Here is a 22,956-nt window from a genome sequence, read left to right on the forward strand (position 1 = left end):
GTTTTTAACACAGTAGCAAATAGCCTAGCAATGATCTCACGGTAAACAGCTCTGAGAGGGTACAATGAGGGAGATTATCCGCACATTCAGACATCAGGGCTGAAACCAGAGGGGAATTTATTAAAAATGTTTATGAGCGAATGTGTTTGGCTTACATTTAGTTCTGTTGTGTATGTACACCATTCATAGCCAGTCACTGAAGAACGAGCATCACAAAATCACTTAAAACAAAAATCTCCAGTTTATTCTGATTAGTTAAAGTACATCTGAAAACATCCAATAAATGCATGGCTTTCATATGCAATACAATTAACAATAAAATAAAAACCAACAACTATATATTTATATATGAGATATAATTCCTTTTCTTTCAGTAATATGCCCAGTAGATTTTTTAAATCATACAGATTCACTATTGTGACTTGCATTTCTTGCTTTGCCTATAACACAACAGTAGTGGCACTCAATGCACAACATCATTCCCAGCTGGTGGACCAGGTTTATTGCAATAAACTGCACAGCTTCAGAAGAACCAAATGGCTTGTAAAGGCAAAGATAAATTCCTCCAAGAGAGAAAATATTAGGATAATTTCTGTAATTTTTGATTGTCTAAATCACTTCGCAAAATTTTTGAAATTATTTTTATTTTTATATTCCCTTTATGAGGTACTTAAGCAATAACAGTAATGTACATTTCAAAATAATGCCACCTGGGACCTGCCCCTGTGTATTCTCAAAATCTCATGAAAATAAAGCAGTTTGACAATGAGTAAGTAATATTCATACACTTGGTAACATGATCTGCATTAATACAAATGTAAAACTATAATACAGGATATTCATTTCTTATTCGCCATCTAACAAGTACACAGAATATGTAAAGCTAGTCTGAGACCATTCTTAACTATTTAATTTCAGAAATCATGGATGGATTTATTGGTTACACACACACACACAGAATTCAGCTGTGGTCACATCAACATTCATACAGGTTTTCCTCAATAAAATAACTTCTGTCTTTATTTCAAGGATCCATATCTACAGTGATCTATCTTTTCAGCGGACTTGACAGAAGAGTATAACTACGATACATTTATGCTCTTAGTAGATATATAATCAGAAATATTATTAGTGTGTCATGCCTCAAAGGATTCTAGACACAGGATGCTCACACATCCTCACCGTTACATTGGTCCACTAGGGGTAGCAGTGGGTGAGGCTTCCGGAAATACATCAGTCTTATACTCTCTAAATGAGGATTTATGGTTAGATACAGAGGCAAAGGAGAGGTTATCATGATCCACAATGTTAAGTTGGTCCTCTGTTTTCTGTTTCCTTGTGTAGAACAGCTTCCTGAGCTTCTTCAGCTGCTGAAGTTCACAGAAGGTTTCCAGAACAACCAACATAGCGATCAAGCCCAATATCAGGTAGACTGCATAGAAGAAAGACAAAAATAGGTTCACAAATATTTAAATGGCATTTCAATATTTTGAACAAGCAAAAGAAAAAGGAAATTTCTCCAAAAATTAAGATCTTTGTCCCCATGTGCGCTTGCAAACTGTAGTCTGGCTTTTTTATATCGGTTTTGGAGCAGTGGCATCTTCCTTGCTGAGCAGCCTTTCAGGTTAAATCGATATAGGACTTGTTTTACTGGATATAGATACTTGTCTACCTGTTTCCTCCAACATCTTCACAAGGTCCTTTGCTGTTGTTCTGGAATTTATTTGCACTTTTCGCACCAAACTACGTTCATCTCTAAGAGACTGAATGGGTCTCCTTCCTCAGTGGTATGATGGTTTTAATACTTGTGTACTATTGTTTGTACAGATGATTGTGGTACCTTCAGGAGTTGGTAAATTGCTCCCAAGGATGAAGCAGACTTGTGGAGGTCCACAATTTTTTTCTGAGGTCTTGGCTAATCGTTTTGATTTTCTATGATGTCAAGCAAAGAGGCACTGAGTTTGAAGGTAGTCGTTAAAATACATCCACAGGTACACATCCTATAAGAAGCTAATTGGCTAAATGTCTAAAGGCTTGATATAGTCAATTAAAAGTTAAACAATTGTTGGAAAAATTATTCGTGTCATGCACAAAGTAGATGTCCCAAATTACTTGCCATAACTATAGTTTGCTAATACAAAATCTGTGGAGTGATTAAAAAATGTGTTTTTTATGACAACCTAAGTGTATGCAAACTTCTCACTGCAACTGTATGTATATATATATATATATATATATATATATATATATATATATATATATATATATATAGTCTTAATTCTTACTTAATTGCATTTAATCGCATATACAAATATTTGCTGAGAAAGCCCCTCATATAACAATAATTCAATATATAATGATGAAATAATTATACAAATGTATCTTTAAATATTTATATATATATATATAATACAAAATATTCAGATAATCAAAATGCATTACATTCTTGTTGCAGAAGAGTTAATCATTGATAAGACAATACAAAAAGTGGCTTTAGAATACAATGTATTGTTTACTACCATATTATTGAACATAAGTCAATCATTGGCATACACAGCAATCCATTTCGCAAGTGAATTTGTCAATCAGTTGGAGATTTATTATGAGGGCTTGTTTAAGGACCCGTCAATTTACACCTGCATCAGACATGCTTGTGTAGCGTCTAGGGTGCGTTGCGTCATAAACATAAAATGTTTAGGTCACTGTGTCAAGTTAAATATAATTTAATATTCAATCTTTAAACACATCTTGAGATCCCTTAGTTCGCATTTGCGCTCCTTCAAGTGTTTTGAACGCAAGAATGTAACGCATGTTTGTGTTGTTCTGCCTACTGAAGTATTGTTTTCTTCACTGTATAAACTACACGCTGCTCATACAGCTGAAATTTCACTTACAGCCCTCTGGAGTAAACAGATGGTACTACAAGCTTGCATTTCTCAGGAATCATCCTTACTACGGTCCGGGGGCATTGCGATTAATTGCGTTCATTTTTTAAAACGTTATTTTTGTTAATTTAATCGCACTGAATTAACGCGTTAAATCGACAGCCCTAATATATCTATATATACACACACGTTTAGGCTGAAGTCATTAAAACTCATTGTGGCATGGGGTGCGTGGTCATGTATGGGTCTGTGGGAGAAGGAGAGCGGTAAGGCTCATCTCCTGGGTTGTAATTATCTCTAACACCTGTCTCTCATTATAGTAATGGCAGAGGGAGCCCTGAAAAGGCTTGCCAGTGTGTCAGAGAGAGGAGAGAGTGACCTACAAGCACAGACAGCCACAAGTGCTTTTCCTTGTTTATTATTTCACCTGTTACTAAGGTTACCGTCGATTGTGTGTGAGGCTGACAATTAAAAGACTGACCTTGAACCTGCTTTGCTGTCTCCTGACTCCAAAATCTTTACACTCATTTTTTAACCACTCCACAGATTTCATATTATCAAACTTTAGTTTTGACAAGTCATTTAGGACATCTACTTTGAGCATGACATGAGGAATTTTTCGAACAATTGTTTACAGAGAGATTTGTTTCACTTTTAATTGTGACTATATCACAATTTCAGTGGGTCAGAAGTTTACATACACCAGGTTAACTGTGCCTTTAAGCAGATTGGAAAATTCCAGAAAATTATGTCAAGACATTAGGCAATTAGCCAATTTGCTTCTTTTGGGAGGTGTACTGAAGTGGTGTACCTGTGGATGTATCTTAAGGACTACCTTCAAACTCAGTGCCTCTTTGCTTGACATCCTGGTAAAATCAAAAGAAATCAGCCAAGACCTCAGAATAACAATTGTGTTCTGGTTTATCCTTGGGAGAAATTTCCAAACACCTGAAGGTACCACGTTAATCTGTACAAACAATAGTACGCAAGGATAAACTCCATGGCACCTTGCAGCCATCATAACGTCTAACATCTTACAGATGAACGTGGTTTGGTGCAAAAAGTGCAAATCAATCCCAGAACAACAGCAAAGAACCTTGTGAAGATGCTGGAGGAAACAGGTAGACAAATATCTATATCCACAGTAAAACTAGACCTATATCAAGATTACCTGAAAGGCTTCTCAGCAAGGAAGAAACCACTGCTCCAACATGGCCATAAAAAAGCCAGACTACAGTTTGCAAGTGCATGTGTGAACAGAGATCTTACTTTTTGGAGAATTGTCCTCTGGTCTGATGAAACTAAATGTAACTGTTTGGCCATAATGACCATCGTTATATTTGGAGGAAAAAGGGTGAGGCTTGCAAGCCGAAGAACACCATCCCAACCATGAAGCATGGGGTGGCAACATCATGTTGTGGGGGTGCTTTGCTTCAGGAGGGACTGGTGCACTTCACAAAATAAGATGACATCATGAGGAAGGAAAATTATGTGTATATATTGAAGCAACATCTCAAGACATCAGTATGGAAGTTAAAGCTTGGTCACAAATGGGTCTTCCAAATGGACAATAACCCCAAGCATCCCTCCAAAGCTGTGGCAAAATGGCTTAAGGATAAGTCAAGGTTTTGGAGTCGCCATCACAAAGCCCTGACCTCAATCCGATATTAAATTTGTGGTCAGAACAGAAAATGCGTGTGCGAGCAAGGTGGCCTTCAAACCTGACTCAGTTACACCATTTCTGTCTGGAGGAATTGGCCAAAATCTTATTGTGAGAAGCTTGTGGAAGGCTACCCAAAATATTTGACCCAAGTTAAACAATTTAAAAGCAATGCTACCATATACTAAGAAAGTGTATGTAAACATCTGACCCACTGGGAATGTGCTGAAAGAAATAAAAGCTGAAAGAAATAATTTTGTCTACTATTATTCTGACATGTCAGTCTTAAAATAAAGAAATGACCCTAACTGACCTAAGACTTGTGAAAAACTGAGTTTAAATGTATTTGGTGTATGTAAGATTCTGACTTCAACTGTCTGTGTGTGTATATATTTTTTTTTAGAGTTTTTGGACGAATATAAAATATGTTGTTATAAAAATACAATGTATCAGGAAAACAATCTTTATTGTTTAACTATTTCCTATCAACACAAAATGTTCTCATTCAACTGGCATGACACTTACAGGTAATGCCCAGTTTATAGAGTTCTCTGAACCTCTGGTGGTAGCCCTCTCCAGGCACATAGTCGCCCAAGCCAATGGTACTAAGAGAGATGAAGCAAAAGTAGAAGGACTCCAAGAAATTCCAGTCCTCTTCCAGTACTGAGAAGATGATGGAAGGTATCAGGAAGAAGCAGGAGATGATAATAAAGGCCAGCAGGGAAGCATGCAAGGCTGCCAGCAGAGTCTTGGACATTCCCCAGCGCCGGTGGAGATACTCCAAAGGCCTTCGTGTACTGAATTCCATGATCCTCTGCACCACTGCAGTCAGGAACAGGAGGGTGAATGGGATGCCCACCACTGAGTAAATAATGCAGAAGGCCTTACACCCATCTGACAGAGGCACCGTGTGACCATACCCTGCAAAACACGTGAACATCTTGAAATAGGTTGTCTGCTTTTTGGACAGGGCCTCTGCCTATTACTGTTTGTCTTAAACTAGGCCTAATTCAAACAAAGCTAAAGTAAGGAATGTACATCAGTATATGACTGCATCATTAATGATACCTTTAACAGCTTTGCAATAGAAGAATCATAGCAAAGAATGTAAATCCAAAAATGTATTACTATAGCATGTTATTTTAGGCAAAGCTTAAAATGCCACTTTCAATTTTACACAATATGTTAGAAGGGGTCCAGGATCCTTACCACTATTCACAATGGGTCCTTACGCTGAAAAAGGTTGAACATCCCTGGTTTAAGGAGATTTGCAATCTAACTTTCTGCTGTCATATTATAGCATTTTAGCCAAAATAACCTTTGTCTTAGGCAAATTAAAGGTCAGCCGGAATGTAGAGCAGTCTTCCTGTTGCTGTACTCAAATCCAGCTGGATTAAGTTATATAAACCTTGGAATCAATACACAAAGCATGATTATCTTTCAGATACCCCTCAAAACACCCACAGCACACCTGCAATGAAGCACAAAACCACCTTTTATTGTAAAAAGACATCTGTTTGGCAATATAACAAATTATAATTAGTGGGAGCTTAGTTTAAGAACAGAAGTCAATTAAATATCCTCACAAGGATATGCAAACTAAACTCTCTCTCTCTCTCTATCTGTGTATGTGTGTGTGTGTGTGTGAGAGAGAGAGAGAGAGAGAGAGAGAGAGAGAAACCCTTGTGGTTTTGTGCTTCATTGCAGGTGTGCAGAGAAAGAATTTGAATTTATAACACCTTTATTAAATACAAAATAGATTATCCCATAATCTCGGCAAAAGACAACACCTCATTATCAACCCAACACAGTAGGGCTGGGATAAACTATTATTTTTTAAACGATGAATCTAGCGATTATTTTTTGATGCATCGATTAATCTAGCGATTCGTTTTTTCAGTCTGATTCGATTTTGATTCGATTAATCGACTTGTGACAACACCGGTAATACCGGTTTCATCGGGGGTGGGGGTGTATAAAATGTTTAAAAAAAAAACATTTGCCGGGAGTTTGATTGACTGGCGATCTGATCAATCAATCATAATACGCCATTTTTGTCCGACAAAGTAGTCAGGAGAGAGAAGATTAACGACGGTGGATTTGAATTTGAACAATTGATTGTAGGCTACTGTACTGACATCTTTCCACGGTTAAAACGACAGTCCTTCTGATGTAGGCTACATTCATGTTTAGCCTATTTGATGCTATAAATTAACCAAGGAAAAGATGATCGGTTCACGAGCAGCTTTAACTGAGGCAATCTGTCACGACACATTAAAGAGCCACAAAATAGTAGGCCTATTTATGGTTTAATTTTCTTTGAATGTCCAAATTTGAAAGTTGAGACTTTATTAAATGTTACCTGCTTGGTCCTGTCTGTCAGCGCGTTGTCAGTGTCCTCTATGTATTTTTCACGACATTCATAGCTATAAGCGCATTATTAATAGCTATAAGCGAAAACTTTAGGTGTCGACAACGTATTATAGCCTACTCCAACAGTTTTTTCCAACAAAAACTTACGGTGCTCTATCATCTGCAGCTGCAACCGGGTGGCGCCTCTTAAGGTGCTGGTGCATTGCTGTGGTGCTAGAATGGAAGGCCATCTCCATTTTGCAAAGACGACATATCACGGAATTGTTTCCTTTTAAATGAAAGAATTCTCATACTTTAGAGGAACGAGTGCATGCCGCCTTGCACTTCTGATAGTCTGAGTAGCCACTCGTGTTGCTACTACTTGCCGGCGCCGCCATCTTTGTTTTGGGTCCGACGAATCGACGCGCATATTTTGCGTCGACGTATTTCGTTGTCCCAGCCCTACAACACAGCAATTTTTCTACACTCCAAATGTCTTCAAACTTTTCCACATTCTTCATAGATAGATAAAAAATAAAATCATGCCTTACTCTTGCTTTTATAAGCCTTTTGAAACACAATTCAACTACACATTTTGAATCATAAAGAATCTTATATATTCTACTAACATATGTAGCCATTTTTGCTTGATCTAAAATGAAGTTTAACAACAGTCTTTTCCTCTTCTTTTTTTTACAATATTCAAAACCAAAAATATACACCGACATTGTAAACCTCTCACTGACAGAAGAAAACAAAGTTTCCAATAAGACAAAAAGAGATTTCAGTCTCTCACAATCGGTAAAACAGTGAAAAATTGTTTCTCTGTCAGTACAAAAAGGGCATTTATCTTGCACAGTTGGGTTCAAGATTGAAATAAAAGCATTAACTGCAATAATGCCATGTAATACTCGCCACTGCAGATCTCCAACTTTTTTAGTCAACGGTGGCTTGTAAATTAAACCCCAAACAGGCTTAAAACCATCCTCAACATTTAAGTGGCTTCTCCATGGCGTATCCACACGTTGTAATTTGTCTTTATTTATCACTCGTACACACACTTGATATAAACTCGTGCCCCCCATTGTATCAAAGACAATATCTCTTAAAATCTTTGAGGTGGCTGAAAAATTCTCCATTTCTAAAAGGGTCTTAGGTATAACCATACTTGGAAAGCGATCCATTTCTCTCTCTATCTATGTATATGTGTGTGTGTGTGTGAGAGAGAGAGAGAGAGAGAGAGAGAGAGAGAGAGAGAGAGAGAGAGAGAAGAGAAACCCTGGTGGTTTTGTGCTTCATTGCAGGTGTGCAGAGAAAGAGAGAGAGAGAGAGACTAAACTTTACATTAAGCGGGGGTCTTTAAAGGCTTAGGCTAAGTCTTCCCTACAAAGGATATTTATTATTAAATTAATAATCTGTGTTCAATGAATGTTAAGCTTACTTGACAGCATTTGTGGCAAAATATTGATTACAAAAAAAAAATCTTTAAAATAATTTTCTTTAAAAAATAAAATGCAAAAATCGGCTTACAGTGAGGCACTTATAGAAGTGAATGGGGCCAATCCCTAAATGATCAAATATAGCCACAAGACATAAACAATGTGTATTAACATGATTTTAGTATGATAAAATCATTCACTAACCTTTTCTGTGTAAAATGATATATAATAAAAAAATATATAATCCAGTTATATCCAATTTTTTTCTTCATTGCCATGACGACTTAATGCCGTAAACCTAAAACCCTAAAATGACTATAAAAATTATGATTTAAACACCTTTACAGCTCAAATAATACACAAGTTTTTAATAGAAGAATTCATTTAAGTGCATTTGTAAAATTCTAAGCTTTTCCGCCTTTAAACCCTCAAAAAATGGGCCCATTAATTTTCATTTACTTTTTATTTCTTTCTTTTTTAAGAAAAGGAGGGACTATTCAATGCACACATCTCAGGAAGTACAAGGTCGACTTTACACTTGACATCAGACTGGTGCCTTTTTCAGATAGTGTTATATACTCGCATTGGTGATTATTTTGAGAGAATGATATAGGACTGTTGAATCATGTAAATCAATAACTGGGTGGGAATAATTACACTTTGTCCTTATAAATAAATGCAGATTCAATGAGAAAGTTGTCTGTGCTCACCTGTCGTGGAAAGCACCGTGCTGGCGAAGAACAGCGCTGATGTGAAATCCCAGTTCCAGTTAGAGGTGGTGTTACTGAGAGCCGACACACCGTAATTACTCGCCTCAAGTGCTCTGGCCAGAAATTCATCTAGTCTCTCATCGGACACACATGCATTATCCTGTAGCTCCTTAGCTCTTGTCGAAGTTGCTCATCATACGGCAGTTCCAACGCGGAGAACACCAAAGCCCCGAATATCAGAATATAACACATAGGCTACGCTAGCACCAAGACCAAAAAATACCACGTACTTGTAGCCTAACCTTCTACCACACGCACACAATAACTTCCCGATATACACTGAAGCATTGTCTTCTGAAGCAATATTTATATAGGCCTATACACAAAAAAATGGCAATCAATACAGGTAAGCTGTATTACAGGAATAAAGTGTTTCTTACCCGGAAAATAAATAGCAGTAAACACTCTAGCTGTCATTTAATATAATTTCCAAGTTGTCTTCTGCCGGTATTGAGGCGCTGATGTGACAGACAATCAGGAGGCGCATTAACGAATCGTACTATGAGGTAAACACGTATCTTAATATTCATGAGACGATCCCTCCCCTGAAAACTTGCCTAATTAATATTAATGAATTACACCATAGCTAGTATGGGCTGTTCAAACCGAACGTATACTTGTGCTAAAAAAATCGTATGCAGGTTTTAACAGTTTAAGGTAAACACTGAAGGGGCTTTGCGTCCGTTCGCGCTGGTTTTGGATTGTTTACTGTGTATTTGACCTTTGCACCGCTTCCTCCAGCAAAAGTTTCAGGGCGCATGAGCCTTGACTATTTTACGTCATTTTGAAGTGTAAGTTGTGCAAGTACTAGTAGGCCTATGTTTACACTGAAAATAGAAGTGTACTACAAATACTCGGATGATGCACTTTTTCAACCTTCAAAACGGAGTGTGGACACTTCCTTCACTCAGCGCACGTATGGCGGAAGGGGCGGAGTTTCCAGATGGTGATCTGCCAACACAATTTTAAATAATGGAGAATATGGCAACTAGCAAAACTTCTGTGACGACAGCACTTACAGTGAGTTAAACGGTTTACCATCATACCATGGTGTGAATATAATTAGATAAGTTAAGTTAAGTGTGCCATTTGGGACGATACTACTTTGAAAATTCATACACTATGTCTGAGTGCTTAGTAGGCCTACATTTAGTAAGTGCATAGTGCGTCGTTTGCATACCTGTCAACACTACCGTCAGGGTTCGAATTATGATTTCATCTTTGTGGGGGTCTCTTAAAAAAAAAAAAAAAAGTAGCCTATAAGCAGGCGTGGTGTGTGTGATAAATAATTGCTTAACACTGCACTTGATTCTTTTGATTTCAATGTTTATTAATACAGGAGTAGAGAAACGAGTAGACTGTCCTCTGATGATGTTTTTTGTTTTTTGAAATAAAGCCGAATTTTGCCAAAGTTGTACCTGATGTTGGTAGCAGTCTTTTTATTTTTGGTGGCATGGTTGCTGGTTCTGAACTTTACACTATTTCTAAAATATTCTAACTGATCCCCAGCGTGAGTTATTCTAGGTGACCGTTATTTAGAACCTGTCACTTTAATGTTTCCATGGTGACGCATCATTGCTTGTCACGTTACACAGCGCAACCACAACACAGCGCTGAATGAATGATGATCTGCTTTTATGTCATTTTTCCTTTTTTATACAAAATATTAACAAATGTATTAGCTATAACATGAAACACTGATATTCCGATTGTCAAATATGTGCAAGTGGATGTGTTTTGTTGTTTAAACGCCTTTATAACGATCGCGTTAAGTTAGTTGAGCTGTATGTGCGATGGGCGGCGCCATGTTATTTTACAACACGTCAATTCCTCAACTTCTCACGAAATACATGAAAGTAAGTGGCCGGTGAACTGGGAGAAGAATAGAGTAAAATGTAAAGCTACTTACATGTATGTGTATCTGATATGAAAACGTGTCTTATTGTAACGTAACTTTAATGGAAAGGATTATTATTGCCGCTTCCCTAGACATCAGTGTGTATTTTACAAACTCAAAATATTTTTTTGCTAGTACTTATGTGTATTTAAATGTCTGAAACCTAAAATAAACATTATGTGGTTGAAAACACAGAACAGTTGATCTGTCTATGGTTGTGATACATGACAGCAGCACTGAGCGCGTCTGTCTCTGGCTCAGCGCCAGCCAAAGCGGGAAAGCACGTTTGAATTTAGCAGTTGATCACGTGATGCACTGACCGTTCTAATCACACCGGTGTTGATCGATCATACGTGCAAAAGGGTTAACATAAACATTGAAGGAATATATTGAAGGAAAAAATGCTTTATTTGTAATTTAAAATAATGGTGCTGATGATTTTTAGAGACCCCCACTCAGCTCAGCTGCCACTGGCTCCCACGTAATTCGAACCATGACTACCGTGTTCCCGGGAGTCTCCCGTATTTCACACCCATCTCCCGCCCCCCTCCCATTTTGTTATAGTGGTGGGAAGTTCGGATCATTTTACTGACTCGGATCTTTGAGTCTCGTTCAGCAAAATGAACGAATCTTTTTTCGAGTCATTTCGTTCATTTCAGCAGAATATAATTAAATGTCATGTTAAATAGCCCAAAACATCAAGTAGTCTACTTACGAAAATGTTGATTCAATTTGAAATAAATAAATAAAAATAAACTATAGGGTAATGCAGCCAAAGCCAATTTATAAGAAACCGAAATGTTAATTTATTAATTGGGTCTTAAGTTTAAGCTATTGCAGTTAGTTCACCTCACCTCCTTTTTCTCCGCCTCTTGTGTCATCGGGTTCGAACTTCAAAACGTTAAAAATACTTAGTTGTCGATGTCGACTCGTCAGTGTCTGTGTGTGGGCCATGTGGTGTGACACAGCAGCCAATGCACTCACTGACTGCATGCACATGCAGCATACCGGTCCGGATCCGGAAAGATAAATGATTAGTTCAAGTCTCGACTCTCGAGTCTTCGGGTTTGGGTTCGGCCGGGTCCGAGTCTTTCGTTCTTCCTGTCAGTCCCATAGAGACTATGCTGTCAGTACCGGAAAGAGAAATGATTAGTTCGTCTCTTCGGTTCGAGTCGTTCGTTCTTCAAGTCAGACTCACAAACCCATAGCACAGCACTATGCAGAGACAGAAATGATTAGTTCATCTTTCGAGTCTGAGTCCTTCGTTCTTTTGTCACGTGACAGCCCTATTAAATACTTAACCTAGTTCATAATTCACATCATTCTTACAAACATGTTGTAGTTAGTTTTTTATTTGATTTTTACTTTTACAGTTACATGTTACGTTTCTGGTCTCAAATTGTATCTTTTTTCATATGTATTTGTGAATTTCTGTCATGAAGATTCTTTTCTATAACATTGAATGTAGTAATGTAGAATGTAGTATTCATGCATTTTTCCATTCACTATGTTTTTTAGTCCATAAAAAATCACCTAAAAAGTCTACGAGTTGTTTTGTGAAAAGTCACAGTATATAACTTAAATATGCAGTTATTTAATAAACCTATGAAACCTACACCTTTGTAACATAGCTTATTACAACACTGTACACACAATATTGACTGGATGTTTATTGTTTGTTTATTTTTTGCCAACAATGCTTTAAAAAAATTGGATAACTATCCAAAAGGAATTAAATACAAATAAATAAAAAATAAATAAGAATGAAAAGGACACTATAAAGCCACAGAGCATAACCATATAACTTAAATCACAATATGCAAAAAGCATAGTGCTATGGGTTTGTGAGTCTGACTTGAAGAACGAACGACTCGAACCGAAGAGACGAACTAATCATTTCTCTTTCCGGTACTGACAGCATAGTCTCTATGGGACTGACAGGAAGAACGAAAGACTCGGACCCGGCCGAACCCGAAGACTCGCGAAAGATGAACTAATCATTTATGACTTCATGTACCTTATGCGATGTTGCGCGCATGCGCGGTCAACACAAAATGAACGAATCACTCTCTGAGACAACTCGGTAGTCCCGAGTCATATTAAAGATTCGTTCAAAATGAACGAATCGTTCATGAACGACACATCACTATTTTGTTATTTCTCCCGGAAAACTCCAGTAATTTGTATGGCCCAAACCTCGTTATATGAATAATGACATTAATATATTATTCCAATGTTGTCCAGTTGCCAGATCTTGTATAAAACGCATCCTACTCACACAATCGACACATACAAATTTCAACCCATTTGTGACCTCAACCTTGCAACCTACAACCCTTGCCCTGTTGATACGCGGGAAGTTGAATCAAGCATCACTGATAAATGGGAGCAAAAGAACGTGTTCGGTCTGAACAAATGGCCTCTTAAGTTCTTTATAACTTAAACCGACGCTAAACAATCGCGGGCAGACGCAAGACCAGGTTATGTGTTAACGGCCCCTTAAAAGGCTGCCAAGCAACGTCACCGTTCCCTGATTAATATTCAGGAACCTGACCTTCGCCATAGTGGGATTCGGAATTTTGCGAGCAGTAGGAAGACCATGAAGTCTTTTCACAGGCCTAACCCAGCGGGTCTGTTAATCACATTTATCACACTAGGACACACACATTTAGGTAAACTAAAGTCATTTGCCTTTAGAAGGCAGATGCAGTTAAGCAGTTGTCATAAGGAAACAATACACCTTCTTTCAAGTCAAATTCACAGCAAGCAGCAGCTGCCCTCATATGTATTCTGCTTCCAGTATCCTGGTTGAACTGGTTTGACTAGGTGCTGACTGGATGGTCTTTTATGATGACAAAATATTTGAAAAGTGACCTCAAATGAGCGTTAATGATGAGAAACCATTCTATGCCCTCCTCTAGGATACATGTATCAAAAAGCTTATGGTTATAGTAAATATTAGAGCTTTTGTTGCGAAATGTCCTCTCTGGTTTCAGTGAAGGGAAGTCACTGTGATGTGGCATGTCATCAAGTTGACCTGTTTCAGTCAAACCTTCAAAAGGCTATAGCATCTGATCAATAAAATATAAATGAAGCTGTATTATGCTATAGGAACAAAAACTATAAAATAGATGATTTAACCATACTCTTTTAGAAGTTGATTGGTAACTCTCTTCACTCCTTAATTCATTAGAGATGGGTTAGGCTCAAAAACATCCAAAAAGCATTTATAAGAAAATGTATACAACTGTTCTGACATCTCCCATCACTCTTAAGTCATCACAACCAACTTTCCACCATTTCTTTGTTTTGAAAACATCCCTCCACCCTTCATGAGTTCAGTGCAGGAGGTGGTTATCTCAATAAACAGGTCCGGGCACGTTTCCCCATTTAAGCTTAAACATGACAGGCAGACAGGCGGTTCCTTCACTGTCATCATAACGCAGGCTCATTTCTCCTTCCACCTTACCTCTCTAACCTTATGTCATTGTTTTATAATTATAAATTATCTTTTAAACAGTGGTCTTAAACCAGATTTAATTTCTATAATAGCTGTTGTTATGTCAGTTGTGTATTAATGTGGCAGTTACGCTTGTCCCTTTTGCTACTCTGCAGTTTTGCTGCATCATTGGATGACGGTAATTATTTAAAAATACATTCTAGGTATTGAGCAAACCGTGACAGCTTCCACTTAATATTCTGTTCTTCTCATTTTTGTTATTTCTGAGTGCCAGTTGTCAAGGTTGTTGCTTATACTATTACACACAGAATCAATGCCATTACTGGTCAATCATTAGTTGAATGTTAAAACAATTTATTTATTATGACGTGCTGATGAAGTCTTTGATAATCAGATTAATAGATTAACAGAAAAATCAGTCTACCATAATTAAATTAAAAACCTTCTAACCTAAAGGATTTTGTTTAAATAAAGTTTCTTAGACAAATAAACAGTAAATTGATGAGCTGGACTTGAGAGTGAAGGAAAAACAGCTATAAAGCTGCAAATTGCCTGCATATGTGTGAACTCTATTAAACTATTTAAAAAGCATCTCAGGATACCTGATGAAGTTGGTTTAGAGAAGTCCAGTGTGCAAAGCTGTCTTTATTCCCATACTTCCATTTGTTTTTATTTAATAGTTTTGATGACTCACTATTATTTTAAAATCTTTTCTAGGGAAAAACCCACTAATAACTTATATTCATTAATCTAATAATTTTGGGTAATACAAAGAGGCATTGAAACCAGGGCCAGTACTAGAATACAATCTTTGGGAAAGCAGTTTGACCATTTGGGTGGGCAATAGGTTCTCTGAAATATATACTGGTTCTTTGAAACCATAAAGCCGAGTGATATACCATGGTACATCCGGGAAGCCTTATTAAAATGACCACTAGAGGGCACTATGTCACCAAATACTTTAAGCAGGACAAAAAAAAATAACAAATATATAAATCACTTTCAAAAATTGAATATGTTTCCAGAGGTGTGACATTTCAAATGTCAAATGTAGGCTGCGGAAAAGTGTCTAAAACCTAGTCTGGGTATTGTCCAGACTTTGTTTTTTAAAAGCATAGCAAACTCTATCTGTCATCTTATATTTGCATTACACGATCCTCTGTACTGTGAGTGGAAAAATATCACAGTTTTAACATGCCACGTCTGTAGAGTTATAGTCCTTTAAAGTGTGTCTAGAACACTATCAACCTTACACCTGGATATAATTTATTCTTCCTGTTTCATGGCCTGCATATCTTTTGATGTTCCAACAGTACTCTGAGTACTGCACTTAGTAATAACTGCTATCGATTTTTTTGTGTTTTTTTTAAAGGTCTTATATTTCATGTGAAGCCACATTAAATAGAGGAAGTTGTTTATTACTTGGAGTTGTGCTGTGCACATTCTGTTTTATGAGGCTACCATTATGCTCTCATTTACTGTTTAAAGCCATTTGACATGCTCATTTCATTATTCAAAATGCTATTTCCATTACTCACTTGTGCTGTAATACAGATCTTATTTATATTTTCATATCTTTTAAAGACCTGCAATATATCTTATGTCAAAGAGATGACACAAAATTAAGATTAATCGGTGGCTTTGTCGACACCTGTGCACATAAATGAACAGCAGAAAAGCATAAATGCTTCAAAGCATTCCAACTTCGTTTTAGTGCTTCACAGAAAGCCTTTTTCTTCCAGTTATTGAAATAAAATAAAGACAGATGAAATATCAGTGAGCACATATGGCTTAAATGTCCTGTCCATAGAAAACAACAGCAAATGATGTCCCTTCCCAACCATCTAACATACAGTAAGGTTACTACATAAATTAAATGAGCTAGTTTCCATTGATTTCTGTACTTTCAGAGTATATACCAAATTCAATGAATAACTTCTAGATTTTTACGTATTTAGGTTTGTAGTATAAATACATTCCTGGACAAAATGTATCTGCCATAATGGGATTGTAATTTGGCCTGTATATCCTTTGACCATTAAATAACTGACAACAACAGTGAAAACAATTTTCTCTGATGCTGCTCAATTTAACAAGTACAATTTAACCGTAAGGGACAACTTTCTTGGTACCTAAAGCACTTACATTTTAAAAGGGTCGCCAGGCTCACATTTCTTCAACATTTATTTTCCAACTTTTCAAATCTGATGGCTCCTCCAACATAGTCTTATGAAAACTCGTTATATTTCGTATGATATGGCAAAATCATACGATATAATTTGACTTGGCTCGTACAAAATTTTACTACAGACCAACCAATCAACAAACACAAAGTGTAAAGTCGTAAATCTTTGTATGATTTGATCATCTCTGATTATTATTATGACTTTTTTTGAAACTGAGTTGGCTTCTTAGCTCCCATGCCCTAATGCAGGGGTCGGCAACCTATGGCATGCGTGCCAGCATTGGCACGCAGAGGGATAATCACTGGCATGCCAGCAACGACGAGAGAGGAGTAGATGATTTTATTAATATATATTCCGCACCTGTATTCCAGTCTACATCTTGATGTATTCCTTGTGATCACGCAGCATGTTTTCATGAGCTGAATGGGAGGCTAAGCCAAAAGTAAAAATGTGACAAGACTGCAGTAGACCCAACAGACTTGTGCAAACCATTTGGGAATCACGAGCCAGCAGTGCTTAAATTTTGGTTAATCGCACAAGTAAACATTACCGCTTTGCTTCGGTCAGGCTGTGCGGATGACAGCCTATGATGGGGCACTCCATGTCAAAAAGGTAGCCGACCCCTGCCCTAATGGAATAGCAAAATAACTACTGGTTGTACACTTCAGAACCTCAACAGATGCAGTACGTCATCCGGGAATTATTCGGCTACTGTATCATGAATATTTAGTATATGGACATCCTGCTCATCTGATGTTTTTGGATTCTGTGCAGCAGGGAAGTACACATGTTTAGACGCAGGGCTAGTCTTTAATCTGGAGCTTTAATTTAAGATTGCACAACTTTACCTACTTCTATATATTTACTATAGCTTCTCAGACATGAAGCTAACACGTGTAGGCCTTCTGGGGATCTAGCCAGAGTCAATACTCTCAATGGTTGGCAGCTCAGTTATTGCCTTCAAATAAGTTATTTTGACCATCTAAGTGCCCCTAAAGTTCTCAGGCTAATGTTGCATTAGAGTAGGGCTGAAAGTGAGATCAGGACACATTTGACAGCTGGGCCTGGTTTCTCTTCTTTTTGTGACGCACAAGTGCCCTGACGCCATGTACCCACCAGGCAGCCCCTCGTTAGTCAGTGTGCGTGTTTTGGCAGAAGCTGCCACTCAGCGTGTATGTTTTCAGCTGTACTTTTTGGGGCACGTCATTGATTGGGGCCATATGTAGCATGTATGCGCATATGTTTCAGGTTGAGAGGAGGAAAAATTTCCTGGCTCATAGTGGATCTCCTAACAAGCTCCATGTCTCACTTTGGTCAAGTAGGGTCTGGTCTGGACCCAGAGAGGAGAGCTCACTGTGCTTTCGCTGCTTAGAGGAAGCATCTGGAAAAGGCATCCCTCCTGGCAGGTGCACCCCACAGGGGCTCTAACACTGTGTCTAGTCCATGAGTTGGGGTAAGCATGCTTCATTCTTATTACTCTTCAGAGAAATAAGGCTTGTATTACCTTCTCTGATTTATGTCACCCTCCTTTAAGAAGAAGCAATAAGATTAACTAAGAAGCAGTATTATTAGCATTTATGACATCTAGAACACTTTTGTTTAATACATAATTGTAAAAACTGAAACTTAACTAAAATAAATTTTATTTCATCCATTTAAAAATGTAGTTTTAATAAAATTCAGACAAACTGCCTCATTAAACTAACAAGGCCCTGAAAATCTTAACGCTTTTAATCCCAAATCTTAAAGTGATGACATGTTTTTACTCCTTATTGTAAACATGTCTTCACTAGTCCAATTAAATAAACTACACACCTTTAAAAAATGTGTAAATAATAAAGTTAAAGTAAGTGCTGTATTCTGTAACACAGTTGTTTTGTATTAACTTGCAATTGCGGTGGAAAAGGAAATGATAAACCCTGAATAATTGCATATATCTTTTTCATTTTAATTTGTTTAATTTATTGTAATGATATTTTGAAATCTGCAATCTTATAATGGAGTCAATCAAGTCTGCTTTTCAAAAATAAGGCTCTGTGTTGTCCCCACTGGTCACAATTTTGAGTGCTTATGTGTTTACTTGTCCTGTGAGCATGCTTTATGAATCTGAGCAATCTTATAAAAAAAAATCAATAATACGTTCTTTAAACTTTATATATAGTAAATATGGTATTGTATGTGTATAATGACAGGTTTGCCTTTAATAAAGTAAATCCTCTGGCCATGTGACTATTTGCACCACCCATGTAAAAATGTTAACATGAAATCAAGACAGTCTGCACTTATATTTGTCATCAAATATAATACATCAGCTGTTTTTAGACCCTTTTAGACTTTATCTGTTTGTTTTCACTGTTCATTTGTTTAAATACATCATGGATGTATGGCTTTGGCTTTGTTGCAATTGTTGAGGTTTGCTTTGTTTTTGTTCCTTCTTTGTCTCTCCATCTCTGTGGCTGCGTGTTGTTTGGAAGGCTGCATGCTAGGTAGGACGTATCCTTTGAAGGCTGCAGTAAATCGAGTGTCCTCCTTTAAACAAGCCTCGTTTAAACGAGACAGCCTTCGTAGGACAAACGGAACGTAACTGTGGCAGGGCGGAGGGCGGGGCCGGGTCGTGATCCTACACACCCGGTCCCGTATTAGGCTAATCAAGCTTTCGAGAGGGATAAAGGTCGACTGCAGAGGATCGTGCGGGAGAGAGAGATCGTTTACGGACATGTCCGTCATATGATCTCTCTCTCCCGCACGATCCTTGCCACTCTTTAACATGTGAAAGCTCTTCGAGTGAGAAGGTACCAAAGTCCCTTTAGAAGGGAATATATGTGGTACATTTTAGGAGTGTTATAATGATGTAAAGAGAAAATAAATTTATTTTACAGGTGTACTTTTAGTCTAATACTTTATTTTAATATATATTAATATACTGAGGTACTTCAACTTGGAAATTAACATTCCTTGTGTTTGAACATCATATTTATGGGCAAATTGGCATAATTTTTTTAGACATTTCCGTTGAAGCAAAGAATTGTGGGTTATGTGTGCCCACGAAGGATACACCTCATGCATCCTCCGACTCATGCATCCTCTGAATTCCCGTGAAAGAAGGTCACATTCAAAGGCTGCGTTCGAAGTGTCCTACTCGCTTTTCTGAAACGAGATGTATGATGATGTATGATGCCGACAAATGTGACTTCCGGAGGATGCAGCCTTCCAAACGAGACACAGCAGGTTTCTTCACAGTCTCTTTCTTCCATGCAGGTTGCTCAACATTCAGGTGTCTGCAATAATGATTGCCAATCACTCCTCTGTCAGGATTAGCTGGTGGGGAGAGTGAAGCAGGGTAAAGCCCATGCAGACCTCCACTGCAAGGAGCTTCCCTTCCCTCGTTCCAGATGGTTGTTGGTATGCACATTGTTGTAGTGTTGTGGCTGCAAATTGTTGTAGCAGTTAATAGTTGTAGTTGCAAGTTACTGTGTTGTTGGTAACATGTTTCTCTTGATAACTGAGGGGGATTGCGTGTCATTTAAATTCAATTTGTGACATTTTGTATATATTGTAAAAAGTGCAATTATATGGAAGTTGTAGGGAGGTGGGTGCCATTTTGTTTAGTCTTGTGTTTTCTCCTGTGAGGGAGCTAGGGTAAATTTGTGTTGTTTATTTGCATTTTCTTTGTTAGGTAAGTTAGTTCTGATTTCCCTCTAGTAACTGTACTTTTGTTGTTTTGGCCTTGGCCCCTCCTGAAGCCTTTGGTAAGTTTTCTGTTTCTTAAACTAAATACATTCATTATTTGATTTTAAAAGTTTACTTATTTTTGAGTGCTGTGAGAAGGGAACTACAATGTTTTTGTTACTCCTCCCCAACCCTAGACTTGGGTAGGACATAACAATCAAGATTATACTAACAAGTTACAGCCATAGAGTGAAAACTGACCAAATTAAACATAATTGAAAGGGAAAAATGTAAAATTAAACAGAAAAAATATATAATAACCCTGTGTAGTGCTATTGTAAGGATGACAGGAAGCAAGACTCCGAGACACGGTAAGCCTTTTAATTTGCCTTTCTAGTCACACAGTATTTACAATGTCTCTGTATTCGAACGCTGAGTTCGTTGTCGATCTCTCTTCCCCCTGCTCTGCGGCTGCTGGCTTTCTATCCGCTCTCCTCGCTCTACTGCAATTAGAGACAGGTGTTAGACATAATTTAGCCCAGGTGTGAGCGCCCTTACCGCTTTTCTCTCCCGGACGGGCGCTTGACCACGCCCCCGCTGCCACACCCTGCTAATAAAAAAACTAACATTTGATCTTCTTTAAGAAAATAACATCAAAATGCAATTCTCATAAAAACCCATAAACATTGTCTGAAGGATTACGCATTAAAATGGCAAGTTAATACACATCTCTTCACAATTCAAGAATATGGGTTTCTGGTTAATGTTAAGCTTTCCTAATTTAATCTGTCACCTTCATGACCTCAGCACATTTCTTTGGTGTTTTGAGAGGAAAGCTAATTACCTTCTCTCAGATACATTACTGGCTTCAAAACAGAAACTGTAAAAGTGGCTTGTGTTTGAAATGTGCTATACATTCTTCATTAGCTCATCGTATTGCCAGTGGCAAAAAAAGGACTTAAATATGAATCTGTTTCTCACCCACACCTATCATATAACTTCTGAAGAAATGGATTTAACCACAATTTTGGCACCTATTCACTTGTATTGTATGAACATACAGAGCCGAGATGTTCTTCTAAAAATCTACATTTGTGTTCTGCAGAAGAAAGAAAGTCATACACATCTGGGATGGCATGAGGTGAGTAAATTATGAGGGAATTTTGGTTAACCATTCCTTTAAGTTGTTTGCACTGACATGAAACACATTCAAAATGAGCATGTTACCTTTGCAGATGACTTACACCTTTACACGTGAATGAGTGAAGTGGATTGTTGTGAATTGTTCCATGTGGTTTCTTAATAAGCTGAGGAGTTCTTGGGTACAAGCTGTTTTAAATTGCAAACTGGCTTGGATTCCAAAAAGGTACAGCATGTATTTTGACACAGAATCATGATGAAGGCCAGTGCTGTTTGTGTGTAAACATAAGAAAGCAATTTGGATTGCTGACCTTTGGATTAAAGTAAAACAACAATGTCCAAGTCATTCCCTTTCCAAAAACCTCATTATTCTGAGTCTTACTCAAACCTGTGAGTCTGACTGTTAAATATGATTAATGTACGCAATTAATGATGGCTGGTCTTTCGATCTCTGCTTTTTGTAAAGATGTTTAGATAACATGAAGTAGTTTAGACATTTCTGGGTCAGGAGATTTGTTTATTTGGCAAAAGTGTTGAGATATGTGCAGACTAGCACTGAGAAAATGGTAGCAGTGAGCCACTGGACAAATATGGGACAAATATGCAGATGAGCATGTTAATGTAATTAAGCACTTAATGACCATTGAAGGTGAGTAGTGAGATCTGCAAATGTTGTCAGTTCCTCAACTTCCTCTGGTGTCAATGGAACAAGCTGTTCTTTTTGGCCACAACAAGAGCATATTGTCTCATAGACGATTGAGGAATCTATGCCCACACAGCCCAATGACAGTTCTTGCATTGGAAGTCTCTCCGAGCTCCATATTTACCATGGTTCATGACTCTTCTGCACTCTACCCCTGCTGGAACAAGACTGACAACATCAGCAGACAAACTCATTTTAAAAACACACCGTTGTGATAAAAGACATATCATCTTTCTTTCTGCATACTTTTGACCTACAGCAATTTTCCAAAGCCAGTTCCCCAGAATTATATGTGAATTTATGGACATTAGTGTGTTTGGCTCTGGACTGGTGTAGTTCAGCCTTTTTGTCACACAGTCTCTTGTGGTCACACAATTTGCAAGAGATAACGGTGATAATAATGATCAATTTCTGATACTGAATTTCTAAATCAATTATCTTTTCACAAACAGTATCCACAAAAGGGTTTGCCATTTGGGTGGTCCATAGAAAATGGCAGGTACAGGTCCTTTTCAAATTGGACTCAGATGTCAATGGCCAATTTGTTCACACTGCATGTAAATCCAATTTTCTTTTTTTTTTCCAGATCCGATCTTAAAGACTGAATGTTCACACTGTCATTCTGTAAGTGTTCAATATGCTGTAAGAAAGTGTAGTCAATATTCAGTGTACAGTATCTACTGTACAGGGGTTGCCATAAAAATGACTGAAGTTGTCAAGACTCGACACAATGCCAAGAGACATATGATATTAGCTGTCATTGTGAAAGAGAGGATGGAAAACTGGAAAAATGTC

General features: G+C 37.7%; 1 pseudogene; it reads right to left on the reverse strand.

Annotated features, from left to right (window-relative positions):
* Nucleotides 1-241: 241 nt before the first annotated feature.
* Nucleotides 242-9,624, reverse strand: LOC127633687 (potassium channel subfamily K member 1-like; annotated as a pseudogene).
* Between the last annotated feature and the right edge of the window lie 13,332 nt (nucleotides 9,625-22,956).

This window comes from Xyrauchen texanus, chromosome 40 (assembly GCF_025860055.1).
Source record: "Xyrauchen texanus isolate HMW12.3.18 chromosome 40, RBS_HiC_50CHRs, whole genome shotgun sequence".
In the NCBI taxonomy this organism is placed as follows: Eukaryota; Metazoa; Chordata; class Actinopteri; order Cypriniformes; family Catostomidae; genus Xyrauchen; species Xyrauchen texanus.